Source organism: Sus scrofa, chromosome 5 (assembly GCF_000003025.6).
Source record: "Sus scrofa isolate TJ Tabasco breed Duroc chromosome 5, Sscrofa11.1, whole genome shotgun sequence".
In the NCBI taxonomy this organism is placed as follows: domain Eukaryota; kingdom Metazoa; phylum Chordata; class Mammalia; order Artiodactyla; family Suidae; genus Sus; species Sus scrofa.
The window spans coordinates 81,540,888-81,562,909 of NC_010447.5; the positions used below are offsets into that span (position 1 = coordinate 81,540,888).

At 43.5% G+C, this 22,022-nt stretch overlaps 1 long non-coding RNA gene across 1 annotated transcript; it reads left to right on the forward strand.

The window, feature by feature from the left end:
• On the forward strand, positions 5,270 to 12,463 carry LOC106510404. The gene is made up of 6 exons (XR_002344191.1): positions 5,270 to 5,372; positions 5,501 to 5,894; positions 5,989 to 6,236; positions 7,405 to 7,983; positions 9,377 to 9,475; positions 10,336 to 12,463. It is a non-coding gene; the product is annotated as an uncharacterized LOC106510404 (long non-coding RNA).

A 22,022-nucleotide genomic window follows, 5' to 3' on the forward strand; every position in this document is an offset into this window, starting at 1 on the left:
ACACTTGCTTTCGCCTCATTTCAGAACCCTTCCAACTTCTTGCCCAAGGTGCCCCGATACTACCTTCAACTAGGAGGAGACAAGGCTCGAGGGGCATCTTAGTGTGAGGCTTCATAAAAGGTCAATTTGGGGATATGATCCCTTGTTCATGACCTTCTCCTCCAGTTTCTCGAAGACCACCCAGGCCTCTGGCTCGAAGGTCCAGCCAGGACTAAGGGCCAGCTGGGTAATCAGAATAACCAAACCTCCTGCCCCGGGACCTGTGGAAGGTAGATTGTGCACGGTTGGTCAGAGAAGCCTGAACAATGGGCATGTCTTGTGCCCGGGGAGGCAGTGGCCAGATGGAGAGGGGAAACCCGAGTACCGAGTTGACGAAGTTGTTCACAGGACTGATCACGCTTCACTGAAAATTCTCTACGATGCCCAGTGGTTATGGCAAATTTCCAGGGGCCACGAGTCTTGGCTGTTCCTTCCAGCAGAGAACAAAACTAGTCCACAAGGTAAGTGATGCTTAAATATCTCTCCAAGAGAAAGACGGATGAAGCTATTTTCTTGAGAAATACCTGGTGTGGGAAGATTCAATGTCAAACGTCATCTCCCCACAGGACTGGGAAAAACTAAATCCCTGAGGGTCAGTTCAATGTCAAAGCCCAGAGACGAGACCTGAGAACGAGCCAAGGCAAACCTCGCCTAGACCATACGAGTGACGTGGTCTTCCTCCTTCTTTTTAAAACCCTGTGTGTGTGAGTGTGTGTCCCCATGTGTGTTTTCCTGAAACATAGTATTTGTATAGAAAAGTACACACATTTGTTAAGTGTACCTCTGAATAAATTATCACAAAATGAACATATCTATACATCCGCTACCCAGGCCAAGGGATCGAACAGTATCAGTACTTCAGAAGCCCCCCCACTAGGCCTCCTCCCAGATATTGGCCCCCTTCAGCTCACCAGTGATAATCACATCTTGATTTCTAATGCCACAGATTAGTGTTGCCTGTTTCTGACTTCATCTAACAGAATCCAAATTGTACATATTCTTTTGTGTCCACATGTTGCCATGGTTGATTCTTTTCATTGCTATATAACATTCCATGACATGACTGTACCGCCATCTTTCCATTTTAGTTACTACTAATGAAAATCTGATTTATTTCCCGTGTGGGGCCATTACAAATGAGGCTGCTATAAAATTCTCATTCAGACTTTAGGTACCCTTATGGATGAATTCCCCTTTGGTCCAAATATGGAAGTAAAATCATTGGCTCATAGGATATATGTATTTCAGCATGTGTAGACTGCATTAAATAATGGTCTAAAATGGCTATTCATCAGTTTACACCAATGTAACAAAAATTCCTTGTTTTGCATTTTCGTCAGCACTTGGTATTATCAGCCCTTCTACTTTTAGCCATTCTGATGGGTGTTTGCATCCAGCAATTGAGAGCAATTTTTTAGATTTATCATATCATGCAAATTTCCAGTTGCATGTGCTCTGATGTCACCCGAGTACAGAATCTATGCATTTTTTAATCTTTTGTTATAACATTTTCAGATGATCAAAGTAGAACACATTTACACAGCATTTCAAACAAAGCTCAGGAGGCCTCAACTTGCACAGCTGACAAAATGAAGAACAAACCCTCCTGCCTTGCTCGTGTACCCTCTTCCCTGCCCCATCCACCTGTGCTCTCCCCACTGTCCTCTTATTCTTTAAAGACAAACTCCACCTCCGACCTTTCCTTCAAATGTTCCTTGATATGTCACCCCACATTTACTGCTTGCCTTTGTAATTTCTTTAGAACTTCCAGCATTTCCCCAAATTTTCTGATATTGTCACTGGAAGTACTTGTTAACATTACAAATTTATGGAGCCCTCCCTGGTAAAGGACATGAGGAAGCTGCATGGCTTGTGCCCCAATGCTGACCACCAGGGGAATCTGAGCAACAGCCAATACGACAGAATTCAAGAGAAAGAGATAAAAGTGGTCCCCAGTTATGACCACTCTAGTTAAGAACAATACCTAAATATGACTGATCACTTACTCAGCTTCACTAAATGGTCTCCCCTCACTTGCCCACGTCCAGCCCTAAGAATTTTAGAAGCTATCGATTCTAGAGACTTCACCTGTTAACCAACCAAGTGGACAGCTAAGTGGCCTTGCTACGCAAAGTGTGGTCCCTGGACCAGCAGCATCAGCATCACTGGGAACCTGTTAGCAATGCAGAGCCTCGGGCCCACCCAGACTTACGGAATCGGCATCTGAAACTTATCAAGACTCCCAAGTGACTCGTGTCCTCATAAAAACTTGAGATGCACTGCTTTGTTATGTGTGTGAGGGGAAATGCACCAGATGGTTGGGGGGCTCCCAGGACCTAAGCAATACAGAAAGGGCATGAGCTTTGGAACCAGTCTTCAGTGAGCCCTAGCAGACAGGGAAATTACTAGATTTCCATCTCGTCTAAGGCTGTCTGCAAAATGAAGTTAATGAACCCTACAATATTGAGGAAAGTTATCAGAGTCAATGAAGTGACTCAGGTAGAGTACCTGCCTAAAGTTAGGGCTTGCCCTTTGATGGCAATTTACTTTGCACAGGGCCTGGTACGGTAAGTGCTCAAAATGCTCTTACTACTGCTGGTCTCAGGGGGTCCAGATAACATCATAATCATCATTCTTATCATTAAACTCAAGGAACTTAGCAACTAGGAGAAGGACACAAGGTAAACACATAAAAAAGTTTAAAGAAAAGGAAAGATTGATTATAATTATACAGGGATCCTTCTCTATTTCAGAAACCCTACAAGAATTAGAATTCTAAGCATGTTAAGCATTTAATATATTTCCAGGGCAGAGTAAATAATACAGCAAAGCACTTAGCTTGTGCCAGGCTTAGACGTAACATGATCTCATTCCATACACCCAACTACAAATGAGGGAGATACTTCTCAAATTCCTCCCATTTTACAAATGAAACAACTGAGCCCCACAAGGTTAACTAACTTGCCCAAGGTCACCTTCATATTAAGTGGTGGAGCCAAAGTTTGTGGCACTGACTCTGGAAGACATACTCTTTTTTTTTTTTTTTTTTGTCTTTTTGTTGTTGTTGTTGCTATTTCTTGGGCCGCTCCGCGGCATATGGAGGTTCCAGGCTAGGGTTGAATCGGAGCTGTAGCCACCGGCCTACGCCAGAACCACAGCAACGTGGGATCCGAGCCGCGTCTGCAACCTACACCACAGCTCACGCAACGCCGGATCGTTAACCCACTGAGCAAGGGCAGGGACCGAACCCGCAACCTCATGGTTCCTAGTCGGATTCGTTAACCACTGTGCCATGACGGGAACTCCTGGAAGACATACTCTTAATGGTGGTGCTACTGAACAATTTTCTTCAAGTGACTTAAGATTCTTCCAAAGCAAGAGAAACCACTGTGGCTGGAGTGAGCTGAGGGGCTTCACAGAAGAGACTATGATTCACCTGGAGCTATACAGACTCAGGAGCATTGGACAGAGAGGTATCTGAGAAAAAGATGTGTTCATAATACCGGCAACACCTCGGATGCATAACTATCATCTTAGTTGTTCATAAAGCATGCTACAAATGCTCATTCATAGCTAGTAAGATGCAATAGAAACTGTCGCTGCCCTGATGACCTTAATGGCTGTAGCTGTTCATTTCATCCTGCAACAACCCTCTGAAGTTGGTGTTATCTCCATTTTGCAGATAAGAAATAGAGAAATTCGGTGGCTTGTCTAAGATAAGGGGAATAGTAGGTGGTGATGCCAGAACTTTAACTCAGGTCCTCAGAATCTAAGTTTAAGGCAACTATCGTTTCCTCATTTAGGAAAATCTATAGAGGCTACAGGGACCAACTGTTATGGTTTGCTTGGAATGGAAGAGTTTCCCAGGATGCTGGACCTACAAGAAAATTCCCAGATAGGCCAGGATGAACCGGCCATCCCCATAGAGACCTAAACACAAAATCCACACTTGCCATAAGATGCCCCCTTGGGCTGAACCAAAGGGATTTTGCTGCTAAGGTAGGGTGCACTGGTCTCACCAGTCAGAAACCTAGTACCCCACACCTCACTGACCTGCTCTCTGCTTAGTCACCCGCGACTTGATGGCCAAAGGGACAGGCTTTCCTTCTCTGAGCACTAACTGTATTTCACATTTTTCTCTCTACTCGCTTATTCTTCCAGACCTTGCTGCAGCATGTATATGTCTGTACTGAGTAAAGAGACCAGTGCTTCGCAACCTTTAGGACACAATAACCTGGGGATCTTGGTAGAAGGCAGACTCTGATTCAGTAGGAAAGAGGTGACGTCCAAGGCTACGCTTTCAATCAGCTTTCTGATGTGAATGCCACTGGCCACACTTCGTAGAGGAAAAGACCTTCATTTTTGAAAAGAGAACAGGAGCTCTCAGTCTTTACACAGCATTAAACTGGTCGAGTCCAAATCAACAGTTGATTTTAGTCTCCCTTGAATCCCTCCCCTGGTGTCTTCTAAGTACAAGCTCCAGCTCAGGCGAATCTGGATTGAAGCCCACACCTCACTAACTGGGGGACCACAGGCAAGTTACTTAATTTCCCTGAGCTACAGGGCTCTCACCTGTCAAGCCAGGTTTTATTCTTCTCAGTTTAAAGAATAAAGATAATGTCTGTTAAGGACACACCATATTCCCAAGTAAACATAGATTCTATTTTCCTGGGTCAGAAGACTGAAAAAAATTTCTGGACTCCACAGAATCATGAGCTGGGAAGGCCAAAAGTGTTACCCATTTATTAAAGGTATTTGCCTCGAAGCTCCCATGACCGAGAGAAATTTCCAAATGGCAGCATTTCTGGTTTCCTTCATCCACTCATTCCGAGTATTTACTAGGGGATGGGATGTGCCAACACAGTGATGAGCAGAACAGGTAAGAGTCTCGCTTTCACAGAGCTCACTTGCCTTCGGGCTTTAACCACTGCTGGCGGGAGGGATTCTGGAAGAGCGAGAGAGCATTCAAATCCCATCCGAAAAGCTTCCTGACAACGAGAAACGAAGCCTGGTTCTAATACTGGGGGTGGCTTTGCATAAAAAGACATTGTCTTTGTGTTGCTTCACGGTCTGACTACTGAATGTTCCCAGAGAGAAAGCAGCCAACACACTGACCTTTGCTCTCACAATGGGTCACAGTAAATGTGAGGCGAATCAAGTATCTTAACGATGCTGAATAGGGGGCCACTGCTGGAGAATGCTTCTTGGAAGCTCATTCTTTGCCTTGCCGCCCTCACGGTACAACCCCCACGCACAGGCCTGCCAGCTCATGCTGGCGATGCTTCCAAGAGGGAAACGGCAGGCAAAACTAGTCTATATGTTCGATGGGGTAGGTAAGTGGTGGTCCATGCAGGGGACAGTGACCCGAAGTTCTTGGCCAAGAGGTCAGGCTGCCTTGGTTCCTCCGGCTCTCCCGGGAGTTTGGGGGCTTATACTGACCAGTCTTCCAATGTCTTTACAGATGAGGACTGAATGATCAGGTGCAGGCATCACTGGCAGCAGCGTAAGCCAACATCCGAAGGCCTCGTCCCAGAAAACAGGGAGGATTCATTTCAAGCTCTAAGACCGACTGAAGCCTGGCACTCCCTGACAAATGCATTCCAGCTGGTTTCAATCCACACGAGACACCAGTGTGTGTGTGTGTGTGTGTGTTGTGTGTGTGCGCGTGTGTGCGTGTGTGTGTGCGCGCGCGCGCGTGTGTACGTGTGTTTATGTATCAGCATAGTAAAGAAAAGGCACTTGGGAAGCTGCAGACTTCCATCTCATCTCTCTTTTGCTCCGCAGCTCTCTCCCAGAGAGGAAGATGCATTAAATGTCAGAGAAGACGTTAACTCTGGGCGGTCCAAGGAGATGAGGTAGGTAACTGGCTTTTGCACACGGGAATTGAGATTATCAGAACACCTAATTAGAAGAGATTCTGTTAAGCTCTTCCTGCCAACTTTCCTATAGATAATGGTCAAGTCGTGGGGCTGTGCGTGGTCTGGACCTTGAGGGAAGCAGATGGCCACAGCCTCCCTGGCGTGACGCCCCCTTCCAGTTAGCAGACTCTAAGTAAACAACTGATTTCACTAATCTCAGAGGCCTCCCTCTGGTGTCTGGTAAGCACAGCCTTGCTCTCAGCATTTGCCTCTTTTCCGTGGCTCCCTTATGAAATGTGATGGGAGCTGCAGAGTTGGAAGGACAAAGGAACTGACTGAGTAAGTGTAATTTATTATCCAGGATTGTTTTCAACCTTTTCCCAATTATACACATTTTGCTTTTGGCTTCGGTGGACCTGGGTTTATGAGGCTGTTCTTCTGGCCACTAATGGGCTGAAAAAAAAAAGGGCCCCCAGTATTCCCTTAGGGATGTGTTACTGGCCTTTAGTAATCTGCCTATGGCATTAGCTCTGTTGAATGCAGTTAATTAAATGAGAAAACTAATAACTGACTCCTGCTTCTCCCCCACTGTCTGCCCTCCCACCCTCCACACACCAAAGCTTTATATGGGCTTATTTCAATTAGGGACCAGAAAGTTCTCAGCCCAACAGAGATGGAAGCCCAGACAGGGTTGGGTGCTCTCACTGGAATTTGTTTATTTGTTCTCACCCGCTGGAGAAAAATAATGGGCTTAGCAAAGAGAGAGGGCGAGTTGTGGGGCAAAAAAACAATGGCTGGGTGACAGGGACCCTGCTTTAGGGTCCAGGGTTGGAGGCTGATTTAAAGTGTGACCTTGAACAAATGAGGTATCTCATTGCATTTCCGGTTCCCCACCTGTAAATGGGAGAAAAATGAAGCCCCTCCTTCTTGTCTGTTGGGCTGGTGGTGAATCAAGAGGCTCAGTTCTTCATGCCGCCCACTTACCTGTGGGCATTTTCTAGGATTCAGATTGGTTCCCCCTTCTTTCCAGGTCATCCCTCAGTGATCTCACCCCTTCTCATAGTGTCAGGTCTGGCATTTTTGCAGGTGACCACAAAATCTATGATCGCCAACTTCAACTTCCCTCCCGAGAGCCAATCCTACAGAGCCAAATGGTCACTGGAAATGCTCTAGGTGGATGGCATGCATTATGAAATGTACTCTTCTATCGAAACTCACCCAGGCCACACTTCCATCTTTATGCAGGCACCACATGCATGGCCTAAGCAGGGTGTGGGCTCTACGTGTCCAGGTCATACTTCTAACTCTGTGACTTGGGCAAGCCGTTTACAGACACCGAGCTTGAGATGGAGATGGAGAAGACTTTTTCTATAAATGGAACTCTTGGCAGACTACCTGTTAAATCACAGACATTCAATAAACAATGTCATTCGTCCCATCCTTGAGCTTGTTTGGAATTTATATAATGCCTTTAGCTCTCAGATTATCTTTTGTGTCTATTACACAGAGTTTTCAAATACAGAATGAAGAAGAGCATAAAGAGCTGACTGTCCAGTGACCTTCTGGACATTGAGACTTGTTTTCCCATCGAGTTCCTTTATTAATTTGGAGATAACTTCGACTGGAAACCAGAGTAACTTAAGTTATCCCAAAACTATAGGTAAGAATGCAGCAGTGCCTGAAGCATAAGAAGAGCCGTGAAATGTTTCTGATAAAGTAGTATTAATCCATTGTTCACATAAAAATATCTGGAAACTGAAAACACCATGTCTAAATTGTGGAAAACAGTACAAAACAGGAAGTTCCTTCTTATCAGATTTGGGACATTTTCTTACTAATTTTAAGGTACGTTAGCACTGGTGGTTTCACAGCTAACCAAGGCACAGTTTCTATTTTAGCTTTCTTTTCAGAGCTTCCTTGGACCTTTTAAAGAATTTACCTCCCTTCAGAGACTACAGTTATACTTTTGACCACGGGATGGAGTGAAAATAAACAACCAAACAAACCAAAGACCCTGGAGGAGGGAGATCAAGAAAATAAAAAATGCGAAGACAAGTGAAATGGATCGGGAAGGCCTGGAACTCAAGTATGGGAAGTAAAATTTCCAATTCTCACGTGTCCTTCCTAGAGCCAGTACTGACAACAGATCCCTGCTCAGGCCCTGCCTGTCTTTGTCACTGTTTTTGTCATTGTTGTGGTGGTTTCCGAGCTTTTCTATCTCCAGAAACTTAGTGCTTCAACAACGACAGTAAAGTGAAGGCGAAGCTATTTCTTTCGAATTAGGCTCCCCTCTCTAGAGCAAAATTGCCATCGAGAGAGAAACCCTAAGATTAGTGAGACTAAGGAGGGATGGTGCTACCACAATCTCTGCAATTTCTCTGTGGGAGACGGAGAAGATATGAAATTATTTCCTTTTACACAGCCAGGAAAACAATGAAAGACTGGTTATATTATGTGCTCCCCCCCAAAATAAACATAATGATGCTTTCTTAAGTGGTGCCTTGCTCTATGACCAACGTGCAAGTCATGAGTTTCCTGGGTAAGAAAAATATATGGACCACACACACGCAGCTATCCCTTAGATGTGCGGCTTAAAGAAAGAACTGATGGAATAAAACATCTTCAGCTTATGGTAGATATCGTGCTTCCCTGAGAGATGAAAGAACTTTAACACTGGAAAGTTCTAACTTTAGATCTTTTAAGGCTCCAGTGGGCAACAGCCATGTAGCATACTATAAACAGACCACGACCTCTACATCAGGGAAAAGAGACTGATATTTATAGGCTCTTCCACAGAGATTCTCTAGAGCCTAGCTTAATTTCAATCATCTCTCTGTGTAGTAACAAAAAAAAAATGTATCCATGGAAATGTGTACTAGAAACCTGGTTCCCTGTCTTTTACACATGAGGTTACCACTGCCAGTACCTTCTTATATTCTAGAAGGAGAGGTTCAAAGAATGGCTGGATATTGTACAAGCGATGCAGACATTAGAAAAGGGATTGGGTTTGATGAACTTGGAGGTCCTTGTCCACCCTAGGATGCTGGGGTTCTGTGTCTTCCTCTTTATTCAGCTGTGATGACACTTTTCATGTTTCCACGTTCTAGAAGGTCATTCCTCTAGGACCATGGCCAGTGGGAAATGTGTGTATCTGCGTGTGGAGTTAGTGTGTGTGTGTGTGTAAAAATAATTCAGGAGAAAATTAACCAATCTGCACATTCAATAGAAAATAACCAATTAATAAACTGATTCATCTTGGTATTAAAACATTCAACTCCACAGGATACTGTGTAAACCTAACCCAGTCAATACCACCCAGAAACTTAGGTGTCTCATACGAGGCGACCAGGGCCAATTTGCAATTGGAAAAATGAAAACTAGAAGCCAGAGTCAAAATGTTACATGAGGACACAGGTCTCTGGCATTGGTGTTCCACGATTTTCTCAGTAAACTCCCATTTCTTCATGCTGGTGACAAAGACCACTTAAGGCCGAAGTTCCAACCTGCAAGGGACGGTCATCATGACGGCCTGGGGGGAATCCAGAACGAGAGAGGTGGTCGCTGTAATGCCAAGAAAGGTAAGCAGTCCCGAGCAGATTTCAGTGTTATATATATTTTGTCCACAAGATGGTAGCGTCCACTTTCCATTTAATGTAAAGCTGGCCCATGATCCTGACTTCCCGTAAAGTAGGGAATGGTTTGTGTTGAACAGAGGCAGCCACTCTGGATACCCTTCAGGATTTTTTTAATTATGACTGTGATGAATTGTTGATGTGGAGTACATTTAGCTTTGCTATAGCGAGGTGGTGATTCGTCCGAAATAAAGAAAACTCGGAGATGTATTGCATTCCAGGCTCTTAAAGGGAATTTGAGAACTGGGAATACTTTAGACATCTAAAAAACACACCAAGGATCAGATACTGACATTTTCAAAAATACTACCTTAGTACATCATGCAAAGGACGTTCAGGATGTCAAGTTCAATTAATCTTGGGTGAAGTTTTGCACAGTATCGAAGTTCCTTCCATGAAACTAGTTCAAGTGGGCTATAGGTGGTTTCCCCTCAAATCCAGGGGGAAAGCTAGACCTTAGACGCTATGAAATTTCCATGAGCTAAATAAGAGGGCAGCATCAGCAAGCTGGCCTGCTCTGCTGCTCTGTGCCTCCCTCCCTCATGCAGCCTCCATGCCAGAAGGGACAACACAGATGGGAAAAACATCTGGCCCCGTCTGCCTCCATGGACCAGAGGGCCTTCTTTGAGGTTCAGGTCTTGGGCGCGCATCATTTTTTTTAACTCTTTTTAAAATGAGGAGCTCAAGTGGGATTTCCTTTCATCTTACTATATTATTTTCAAATTCAATTAGGTCTAATGCTCTGTATCAGAACCACAAAAGCAAGGCTTCAGGGCATCTAAGCCACTTCCCATTCTGTTGTCCAGAACAGCTGAGCACCCCACCTAAGAAGGAGAGAGGGAAATAAGCCAGGAACAGAAGCTGGGACAAGATAATGGCAGAGGAGCAGGAGGCGCAGCCCTGTGGCCCCGGCGCTATGGTTGCCTTTCCAGCAGGCTCCAGAACCAGGTCAAGTCTCTCCAGCCCTCCTAGGGTCAGCCCTCATCCTAGCTATCCATTTGATATGCCCTACTCCCTAACAGGCATCCTTTGACCTAACCTAGAGAGCACCTCACGGTACCTTTAATTTTTCATATTCTTGTCTTTCGTATTTTTTTTCGGCTTCAGTAACTCTGACCTGAATCAGAAACCCCATAGCTCCAGCTTGCACACAAGAAGCATTCATGCATCAAAGGTCTCGAAGAAGAAATGCAAATAGTGGCTGTGGTGAAATTTTTTTTTTTCCAGGAGATAAAAGAGTATAGAGAATTGATTGGTTGAGAGAAAGAGAGAGAGACTTTAAGACAGAAAAATCAACGTTCGAGACTAACCATGATTCTCACTGGGTAACTCAAGAGCCTTCCACCAAAACTGGCTATTTTCTCTTCTAGGTGAATACTTTTACCAGTACAGCTGCCTAATTACATGGCAAGTCAATGTAAACTAACGAGGTTTTCTGTTCCCCATACCCCTGACAGGGTATTCTTTACATTGTAAATAATACATTAAATTATATGTGATGGACTGAATATGAGCAAGAGTTCATTTCAACAATGCCCCACTCTGAAACTTCTAGAAGCCCCAGGCCTGTTCCTGTGGAGGATTGTGAGGCTCTGCTCATGCCCGGCTGGAGCTGGGATGCTGCAGAAACGTGCGAGAGGCTGGAAACACCATGGAGAGAGGGGGCGAGGCCAGGGGAAGGGGATCAGAAGAAGAAGGGCTGACTCCCAGGGACCATCGTTAGCTCAGTGAATGGACTGGAAGCGAAGAGGGGTGTTGATTATCTCCCAAATTCTCTGCATTTCTGTGTTTGAGTAATAGAAAAAGTGCTTTCCTTCTGGAAGTATGCTCTGTCTACTGGTCTTTCCAGAGCGTATCAGACAAAATGGAAGGCTACAGAAGCACAGTTCCCCAGGGTGGAGTCAGGTGTTCTGAAGCACTTGTCATTCCTCATGCTCTTCTCACTCACCCGCTCAGTCAGCCGTCTGTCTGTCTGTCTGTCTATCTGTCTGGACTGTACTATACATATTCCCTTATAACTGGCTCTTTTTACTTAATGGTATGTCATAATCACAAACTTTTCCCCAGGCGATTCAGTCATTTTTCCTCAAATGTGATCTTTAATCCCCACATTACAATCTATCTATCTCACAGAAGTGCCAATTTTTCATTCATTTTCTTTTTTGGCCATTCCTTTCAGCTGGGCATCTAGGGGTCTGAGCAGCAAATTCATCTGACCAAAGTTGTTGGAAGATGGAGTGAAAGACTGATGCCAAAGCCATCGTCCCCTCCTTGCTGCAGAGAGGGGGAACCATGGGCTGCTGCACTGCACCAGCTGAGGCGGGATCTCACCCCTGGATGGGTGCTCAGGACACCTGCCAACTCTGAGAGCCTGAGATTGCTGCCAGTCACCCACACTGGAGCGCTGCAGGAGGAAAAAGCAGACAAGCGACAGGCTCCTGAGCTCCTGCTCTAAAATCGTGGACTCCTTCCCAGCGGAAAGGGAGTCTTGGTTTTCTGCTTGAAAGGACAACATGTCCTCGGCCTCACGGTCACCTGCAAAAGGAACTTCCAGTGGACCTAAGTCCACACAGAGATTGATGGGTGGGAGAGTGGCACTGCATGAGGCCCACACTTAAGATTCGCAGATGTGCTGCACATAATATCAGCCCTCTGTGTGGTGCAAATGAAGAAAATGTTCCGCTCTTAATTGAGAATCTAGGTGGAGTCACCCAGCAGGAGGCACAGCCCCAAAAGAGCCGTGGATGTGGGAGGTGGGCCAGGGCCTGGACAGAATCATTTGTGCGAGGGAAATGAGAGCTCGCTTCTTGAGACTCTTTGTGCTGCGTGGAAGGTGGAACAGATTCGAAATCTCATTACTATTATTAGATGCCCTCATTTCCTCTTCCACTTCAAATTTTGTATTTTTCAATAAAATCCACATTTTCTCCCACAGTCCTTGAGGTGTGGCCTGCAAACAGGAAATCGAGAGGCTCCCATCCGTCTCTCATCTCCCCTCCCTCATGCACCAGGCCCGGGGTGGGAAAGAGAAGCAAGGAAGTTCAGATGGGCTTCAGGGGCTGTTTGCGCTCACTCAGGAACAGGGAGGGCTGGGGGAAAGTACCGAGCAGAAGGAACCAGAACATGCCTCCTGCTGCCACCGCCATCTTCCAAATCTGAGTTTCCATTCGAAACGGTATTTACCAAGCACCAACTCTATGCCAGGGACGGCTATGGACTTGGTGCCTGGCCCCTTAAAATTCTTATGTTGAAACTCTAATCCCCAACCTGAGAATATCTGGAGGTGGGGGCCTCTGGGAGGTGATCAGATTTAAAAGAAGTCATGAGGGTGGAGCCCCCAGAGTGGAATGAGCACCTTTATAAGAAGAGGAAAGGGAGTTCCCATCATGGCACAGTGGTTAACAAATCCGACTAGGAACCATGAGGTTGTGGGTTCGGTCCCTGCCCTTGCTCAGTGGGTTGACGATCCGGCGTTGCCGTGAGCTGTGGTGTAGGTTGCAGATGTGGCTCGGATCCCAAGTTGCTGTGGCTCTGGCGTAGGCTGGCGGCTGCAGCTCCGATTGGACCCCTAGCCTGGGAACCTCCATATGCCGTGGGAGCGGCCCAAAGAAATAGCAAAAAGACAAAAAAAAAAAAAAAAAGAAGAGGAAAGGACCAGAGTGTGTGTTCCTTCTCCCTCTTCTCCCTGCCCCCCGGCCACTTTCTCTCAGTCATGTCATCCCTCTATGCCACATAAGCTTATAGCAAGAAGGTGGCTGTCTGCAAACCAGGCAGAGGGGCCTCACCAGATACCAAATCTGCCGGCCCCTTGATCTTGGACTTTCTGGCTTCCACAAGTGTGAAAAATAAATGTTAGGAAAGCCACCCAGTCTAGGGAGGTTTTGTTATTTATCGCCTCCTGAACAGCCTAAAACAGGGACTGTACCAGGACGCAATAACCAAAAGATAAACACATTTATTTATTCAGTCTAAGAATATTTATTGACTGCCTACTGTATACTAGGAACAGTAATGGGCAATTGGGAAGACAATGGTGAAACAAATAGATTTAGGGGCTATGCTTTATGAATCTTTCAGTCTGGCAGGCAATACGGATATCAGATTAAAAATGACTTTAGGATTTTTTTTTTTTTTTGTCTTTTTGCTTTTTCTAGGGCCGCACCTGCAGCACATGGAGGTTCCCAGGCTAGGGGTCTAACTGGAGCTGTAGCCGCCGGCCTACGCCAGAGCCACAGCAACACCAGATCCGAGCCATGTCTGCAACCTACACCAAGCTCATGGCAACGCCAGATCCTAAACCCACTGAGCGAGGCCAGGGACCGAACCCGCAACCTCATGGTTCCTAGTCAGATTCGTTAATCACTGAACCATGACAGGAACTCCAAAAAATGACTTAAGGATTTAAGAAATCAAATGGATACAAAACCTTTTTCCCCATCCAAGTTCTGAAGTGCCTGAGAGAGGCAAGGGATCAGACAGGTGAGGCCCATGTGCCTGCTTTATGATGGATAAAGCTGTTTGGAGCTGTGCCTTGCTTAGTCAAGTAAGCCTTCTCACATATCCTGGAACTGGGTTTTCATAAAACTGCAGGTCTCCATCAGAGGAGAACTGTTTAATCATCTAACTGAGGGTCCCTGCAGGAAGACAGAGCCCCAAATCATTCGAGTCCTCTGCCAGCAGCATCGACTGCCAACAGCCTGTGACCACCTTCGCCTCCCATCTGACCAGCAGCTAACCCAGAACGGCCCTCTGGTCAGCTGGACTTCTCCACTGAGGGGGAGAGCCACACCCCTGGAGCTTGGGGTTAGCAGATGCAAACTGTGATGTTTAGAATGCATAAGCAATAAGGTCTGACTTACAGCACAGGGCACTACACCTAATCTCTTGGGACAGAACATGATGGAAAAGAATAAGAGAAAAAGAATGTATATATAAATATGACTGGGTCTCTTTGCTGTTCAGCAGAAATTGGCACAACATTTTAAATTAACTAGACTTTATTTATTTTGTTGTCTTTTGTCTTTTTAGGGCCAATCCAAGGCATATGGAGGTTCCCAGGCTAGAGGTCTAATTGGAGCTGTAGCTGCCGGCCTACACCACAGCCACATCAACGCGGGATCTGAGCCACATCTGTGACCTACACCACAGCTCATGACAACACCGGATCCTTAACCCACTGAGTGAGGCCAGGGATTGAACCTGCATCCTTACAGATACTAGTCAGATTCATTTCTGCTGAGCCATGACAGGAACTCCTAAATCAACTATACTTTAATTAAAAAAAAAATAAAACCAAAGGGGGGATGGAATAAGAGACAAAGATGATTACTCTAATGGAGATTCTTCCATATAAAGTCCAGAAAGTGAGGACTACACACTTTCCTTACATTTATGATGAACGCTTCAGAAGGGGAAGCCCAGGGTGATACAGGAAAGCACAACATGAGGACCTAACTTATTCCAAGGGCTGGGGGGTGCGAGCAAGGCATGGTTTCTAGTCTCAGGTCATCTGCAGCTTCACAAACAGGGAGAGACGCATCAAACCACAGAAAGGATAAACTCTGCTCTAACAACATGGTTTATATACACAAGGCGCACGGAGGGGCAAATAAGGGATGTTTGGTCAGCACTGTTTGACGTCCTTCCGAGTACGTACCTTACCTCTGTTCTCTATGGTATTAAGAGACAATGTCTGCAGAGACGTTGTTATTTTAATATGAAAATAAAGCAATTAAAAAGTAAAGACCTCTGTCATATTAGGGACAAAGTCCAAGCCTGGGTGGGTTTTTTGTTTGTTTTGCTTTTTGTTATTAGATCTGTTGCTTGTCCAAGAAACTACCAAATCAATTGAGCTTTATGACATCACGTAAACAAAGTCCTAATTTCACCCAAAAGTTTAAACACATCTGAAAATACTTTTAAAAAGCTGTTTTTTATTATGAAATGAGTGTGTATTGGTTAAATATTTGAAAACACGCAGAAAAGTCCCACCATTCAAGCTCATCCACGGTCATCACTCTGATGTTCTACATCCTTTGCTTTTTATTTTTTTCTTGAGCAGAGTATCTATTTTGTTCTCCCATGGTTTTGTTTTGTAGGCACAACCAGCTCTCAATGATCCGCAGTGACTTAACTAATTAGCGGACTGGCTATTTTTAAGTCTAAGGCAAATAATCTGTGAGAAAATATTAAAGCTATCACAAAGCAATGAAAAACTGCTTTTGACAGATGGCTACGGACCGTCTATGGCCTCTTCTGTACCCAGCATATACCTACAGAGAGACCAGGGGGTACAAACGGAGTCTACCTCACACACCAGGAAGCCCTGCCACCCCTCGCCCCGCCCACCGTGGGAGGGGCCAGCCCTGAACTGCGGTCCCTCCACCCCTAAGCCCCGCCCAGCCGGGGGTCAGCGGGTCCAACAAAGGAAATGCTTGAGAGGTTTTGAGTTTTGTGAACTCAAGGCTGGAAATAGAGGGTGAAGAAGAGGAAGGTAAGAGAGGAAACACACCTCAGTTCCACTTCAGTATCTGAAGAAAGGCAGAAGATGGATAACAATCCCACTGTTTAATCAATTAACTTCTTGGCCATTTCTCCCCAAGCAATTAATATGACATTTTTTTTCCTCCGCTTTTTAGGACTGCAAGTGCTGCAAATGGAGGTTCCCAGGCTAGGGGTCAAATTGGAGCTACAGCTGCCAGCCTATACCACAGCCACAGCAACCCCAAATGCAAGCCCCATCTGTGACCTACACCACAGCTCATAGCAACGGTGGATCCTCAACCCACTGAGCGACGCCAGGGATCAAACCGCATCGTCATGGATCCTAGTTGGGTTCGCTACAGCTGAGCCAGGACAGAAACTCCCTGATTCTTTATTTATACTTTTTAGGATTTCAGGTAATATCTCTAGAAAGATGACTGGATTCCTAATTACAGACGTTTACTAAATAACTTGACCTTCAATCCATTTCCTATATTCTGTGGCTAGCCTAGCATAGTTTTAACCTTGATTTGGGGGTTTTCTATGAGCTGCTTTCCTGAAGCTCCACAGATGAGGTTTATTGGGAATTGGTGACAGTTCTGATTCTTGGAATGGACTTTCTTTTTTAGAATAACTTATTATTGTAACTATTTAAGACGCTATTAAGGTTTTTCCCTAAATAATATAGAAAATAACATTAACATTACTTCTGGTTCTAAGGTAACACAGTAACACAGGCTCATTAAAGGTAAATTCGGGGAAAATGCAGATGTAGCACTGTGTCCGGGAAGGTGGTAGCTTCCTCAAGTGAAAATATTTATACTCGGAGCCAAAGACTAATGCAAAAAAATTGTATAAGGAGTTCAAGGGCCTCAGGGTAAAGGGGAGATCAAGACCTCAGCCCCTTCTTCTGCAGACCATGGTTAAGTGATCGAGGTGGCCCAGGGAGGCCCCAAACCAGCCCCAGAGTCAGAGGAGTGATCCAGGGGATACGGCGATGGAAACGGAGAAGGCAGAGGGTGCTGCCACCTTCTCAACCAGCAAGAGTTTTGCGTTTTTGCACTCTGGATCAGTGTTAGGCACATTCTGTTAAGTCAGCCTCCCCCCCCAAAAAGAATCATTTTAAAAATTTTAATCAGATTTCATTAACTCTATACACTGATTTGTAAAGCAGGGCATTAAAAAAAAATTTACTCTATGACCCTCCTTCCTCCAGAACATAGGCTCTCAATTTATCCAAAGCTGTTTTTTTGTGCCTCCTAGTGTAAGTTTGCAAGTTTTTTTCTGTCTCTTTCTTCATTCATGACTTACATTGGGTTACTATATCCTATTTATACATGAATGTATGTTTATTATATCCTATATATATATGTATTGTATATATTTATTATATAAATGTATTTTTCATTATACTTTTGGGTGATGATACATACATTTGAATTTCAAGTATTTGTGTTGTAGCCACCTTTCAAAAAATTGTTTTTCAACTGATTTTTTGTAATTTTTAGGTAGCGTATCAAATCATTTGTAAGTATGAACAGTTTTCTTTCTTTTTTTGTCTTTTTCCCTTTTCTAGGGGTGCTCCCGTGGCATATGGAGGTTCCCAGGCTAGGGGTCCAATCGGAGCTGTAGCCATCCAGCCTACACTAGAGCCACAGCAACGTGGGATCCAAGCTGCATCTGCGACCTACACCATAGCTCATGGCAACGCCAGATCCTTAACCCGCTGAGCAAGGCCAGGGATCAAACCCGCAACCTCATGGTTCCTAGTCAGACTCGTTAATCACTGCGCCACGACGGGAACTCTTAGTTTTCTTTTATCCTTTCCAATTCTGCTGCATTTTACTTCTGTTCCATGTCTCACTGCCCTGACTTTGTAAAATAATGGTGATGGCAATAAACTCCTTTTGATCTTAGTTTTAGTGAAATACTCTTATATTTTAAGTCTTTAAGATAGTTATTCTTCAGGGCAACCACAAGCCAAAACCAAATATTGCATTTGCAAAAAATGAAAAAAAAAAAAAACACTCAAGCAGATAATAACAAGAGACCATCCAACCAAAAAAAAAAAAAAAGAAAGGAAGAATGGAAGAATGGAGAACCATAGAATCAACTGGAACACAAGGTTCAAATGGCAATAAATAATCATCTATCAATTATCACCTTAAATGTCAATGGACTGAATGTTCCAATCAAAAGACACAGAGTGGCTGAGTGGATAAAAAGGCAAAAACCTTCAATATGCTGCCTACAAGAAACTCACCTTAAGACAAAGGATATATACAGATTGAAAGTGAAAGGGTGGGGAAAAATATTTCATGCCAATAGACATGACAGGAAAGCAGGAGTCACAACGCTCATATCAGACAAAATAGACTTTAAAACAAAAGACATAAAGAAAGACAAAGAAGGACACTATTTAATGATTAAGGGATCCATCCAAGGAGAGGATGTTACTATCATCAACATATATGCCCCAAATATAGGAGCACCCAGATACATACAACAAATATTAACAGACATAAAGGGAGATATTGATGAGAATACAGTCATACTAGGAGACTTTAATACCCCCCTCACATCAATGGACAGATTCTCTATACAGGAAACCAATAAAGCAACAGAGATCCTAAAGGAAACAATAGAAAAATTAGACCTAGACTTAATTGATATCTTCAGGACACTACATCCAAAAAAATCAGAATACACATTCTTCTCAAATGCTCATGGAACATTCTCAAGAATCGACCACATATTGGGACACAAAGCGAATCTCAATAAATTTAGGAGCATAGAAATTATCTCAAGTATCTTCTCTGACCACAAAGCCATGAAATTAGAAATCAACCATGGGAAAAGGAAAGAGAAAAAACCTACTCCATGGAGACTAAACAACATGCTACTAAAAAAACCAATGGGTCAATGAGGAAATCAAGAAGGAAATTAAAAAATACCTTGAAACAAATGATAATGAAGACACAACCTCTCAAAAGCTATGGGATGCTGCGAAAGCAGTGCTCAGAGGGAAATTTATAGCAATACAGGCCTTTCTCAAAAAAGAAGAAAGATCCCAAATTGACAACTTAACCCTCCACCAAAACGAATTAGAAAAAGAAGAACAAAAAAGACCTAAAGTCAGCAGAAGGAAGGAAATTATAAAGATCAAAGAAGAAATCAATAAAATAGAGACTCAAAAAACAATAGAGAAAATTAATAAAACCAAGAGCTGGTTCTTTGAAAAGCTAAACAAAATTGACAAACCCCTGGCCAGACTCACTAAAAAGAGGAGAGAAAGAACCCAAATAAACAAAATCAGAAATGAAAAAGGAGAAATCACAACGGATACAGCAGAAATACAAAAAACCATAAGAGAATACTATGAACAACTATATGGCAACAAGTTTGACAATCTGGAAGAAATGGACAATTTTCTAGAATCTTACAGCCTGCCAAAACTGAATCAAGAAGAAACAGACCAACTGAACAGACTGATCACTAGAAGTGAAATTGAAGATGTCATAAAAACACTCCCTACAAATAAAAGTCCAGGACCAGATGGCTTCACAGGTGAATTCTATCAAACATATAAATAGGAATTGGTGCCCATCCTCCTTAAACTCTTTCAAAAGGTTGAAGAAGAAGGAATACTCCCAAAGACATTCTATGATGCCACCATCACCCTCATTCCAAAACCCGACAGAGATACCACCAAAAAAGAAAACTATCGCCCAATGTCATTGATGAATATAGATGCAAAAATTCTCAACAAATCTTAGCCAACCGAATCCAACAACATATCAAAAAAATTATACACCATGACCAGGTAGGGTTCATCCCAGGTTCACAAGGATGGTTCAACATACGCAAATCAATCAACATCATACACCACATTAACAAAAAAAAAAAGTCAAAAATCATATGATCATCTCAATAGACGCAGAAAAAGCATTTGACAAAGTCCAACATCCATTCATGATCAAGACCCTTGCCAAAGTGGGTATAGAGGGAACATTCCTGAATATAATCAAAGCCATTTATGATAAACCCACAGCAAATATAATACTCAGTGGGGAAAAACTGAAAGCCTTCTCACTCAAATCTGGAACAAGACAGGGATGCCCACTCTCACCACTGCTCTTCAACATAGTTTTGGAAGTCCTAGCCACAGCAATTAGACAAACAAAAGAAATAAAAGGCATCCACATAGGAAGAGAAGAGATAAAACTGTCACTGTATGCAGATGACATGATACTATACATAGAAAACCCTAAGGACTCCACCCAAAAACTACTTGAACTGATTAATAAATTCAGCAAAGTAGCAGGATATAACATGAACATTCAGAAGTCAGTTGCATTTCTGTATACCAGCAATGAAACATTAGAAAAGGAATACAAAAACACGATACCTTTTAAAATTGCACCTCACAAAAACAAATACCTTGGAATACACCTGACCAAAGAGGTAAAGGACCTATATGCCGAGAACTATAAAACTTTAATCAAAGAAATCAAAGAAGATGTAAAGAAATGGAAAGATATTCCATGTTCCTGGATTGGAAAAATCAATATTGTAAAAATGGCCATACTACCCAAAGCCATCTACAGATTCAATGCAATCCCTATCAAATGACCCATGACATTGTTCACAGAACTAGAACAAACAATCCAAACATTTATATGGAACCACAAAAGACCCAGAATCGCCAAAGCAATCCTGAGAAACAAAAACCAAGCAGGAGGCATAACTCTCCCAGACTTCAAGAAATACTACAAAGCCACAGTCATCAAAACAGCGTGGTACTGGTATCAAGACAGACAGACAGACCAATGGAACAGAATAGAGAACCCGGAAATAAACCCTGACACCTATGGTCAGTTAATCTTTGACAAGGGAGGCAAGAACATCAAACGGGAAAAAGAAAGTCTCTTCAGCAAGCATTGCTGGGAAACCTGGACAGCTGCATGCAAAGCAATGAAACTAGAACACACCCTCACACCATGCACAAAAATAAACTCCAAATGGCTGAAAGACTTAAATATACGACAGGACACCATCAAACTCCTAGAAGAAAACTTAGGCAAAACACTCTCTGACATCAACATCATGAATATTTTCTCAGGTCAGTCTCCCAAAGCAATAGAAACTAAAATAAACCCATGGGACCTCATCAAACTGAAAAGCTTTTGCACAGCAAAGGAAACCAAAAAGAAAACAAAAAGACAACTTACAGAATGGGAGAAAACAGTTTCAAATGATGCAACCAACAAGGGCTTAATCTCTAGAATATATAAACAACTTATACAACCCAACAGCAAAAAAGCCAATCAATCAATGGAAAAATGGGCAAAAGACCTGAATAGACATTTCTCCAAGGAAGATATACAGATGGCCAGCAAACACATGAAAAAATGCTCAACATCATTGATTATAAGAGAAATACAAATCAAAACTACCATGAGATACCACCTCACACCAGTCAGAATGGCCATCAGTAATAAATCCACAAATAACAAGTGCTGGAGGGGCTGTGGAGAAAAGGGAACCCTCCTGCACTCTTGGTGGGAATGTAAACTGGTACAGCCACTATGGAGAACAGTTTGGAGAATTCAATACATAGAACTTCCATATGACCTCGTAATCCCACTCTTGGGCATATATCCGGACAAAACTCTACTTAAAAGAGACACATGCACCCGCATGTTCATTGCAGCACTATTCACAATAGCCAGGACATGGAAACAACCCAAATGTCCATCAACAGACGATTGGATTCGGAAGATGTGGTATATATACACAATGGAATACTACTCAGCCATAAAAAAGGATGACATCATGCCATTTGCAGCAACATGGATGGAACTAGAGACTCTCATCCTGAGTGAAATGAGCCAGAAAGACAAAGACAAATACCATATGATATCACTTATAACTGGAATCTAATATCCAGCACAAATGAACATCTCCTCAGAAAAGAAAATCATGGACTTGGAGAAGAGACTTGTGGCTG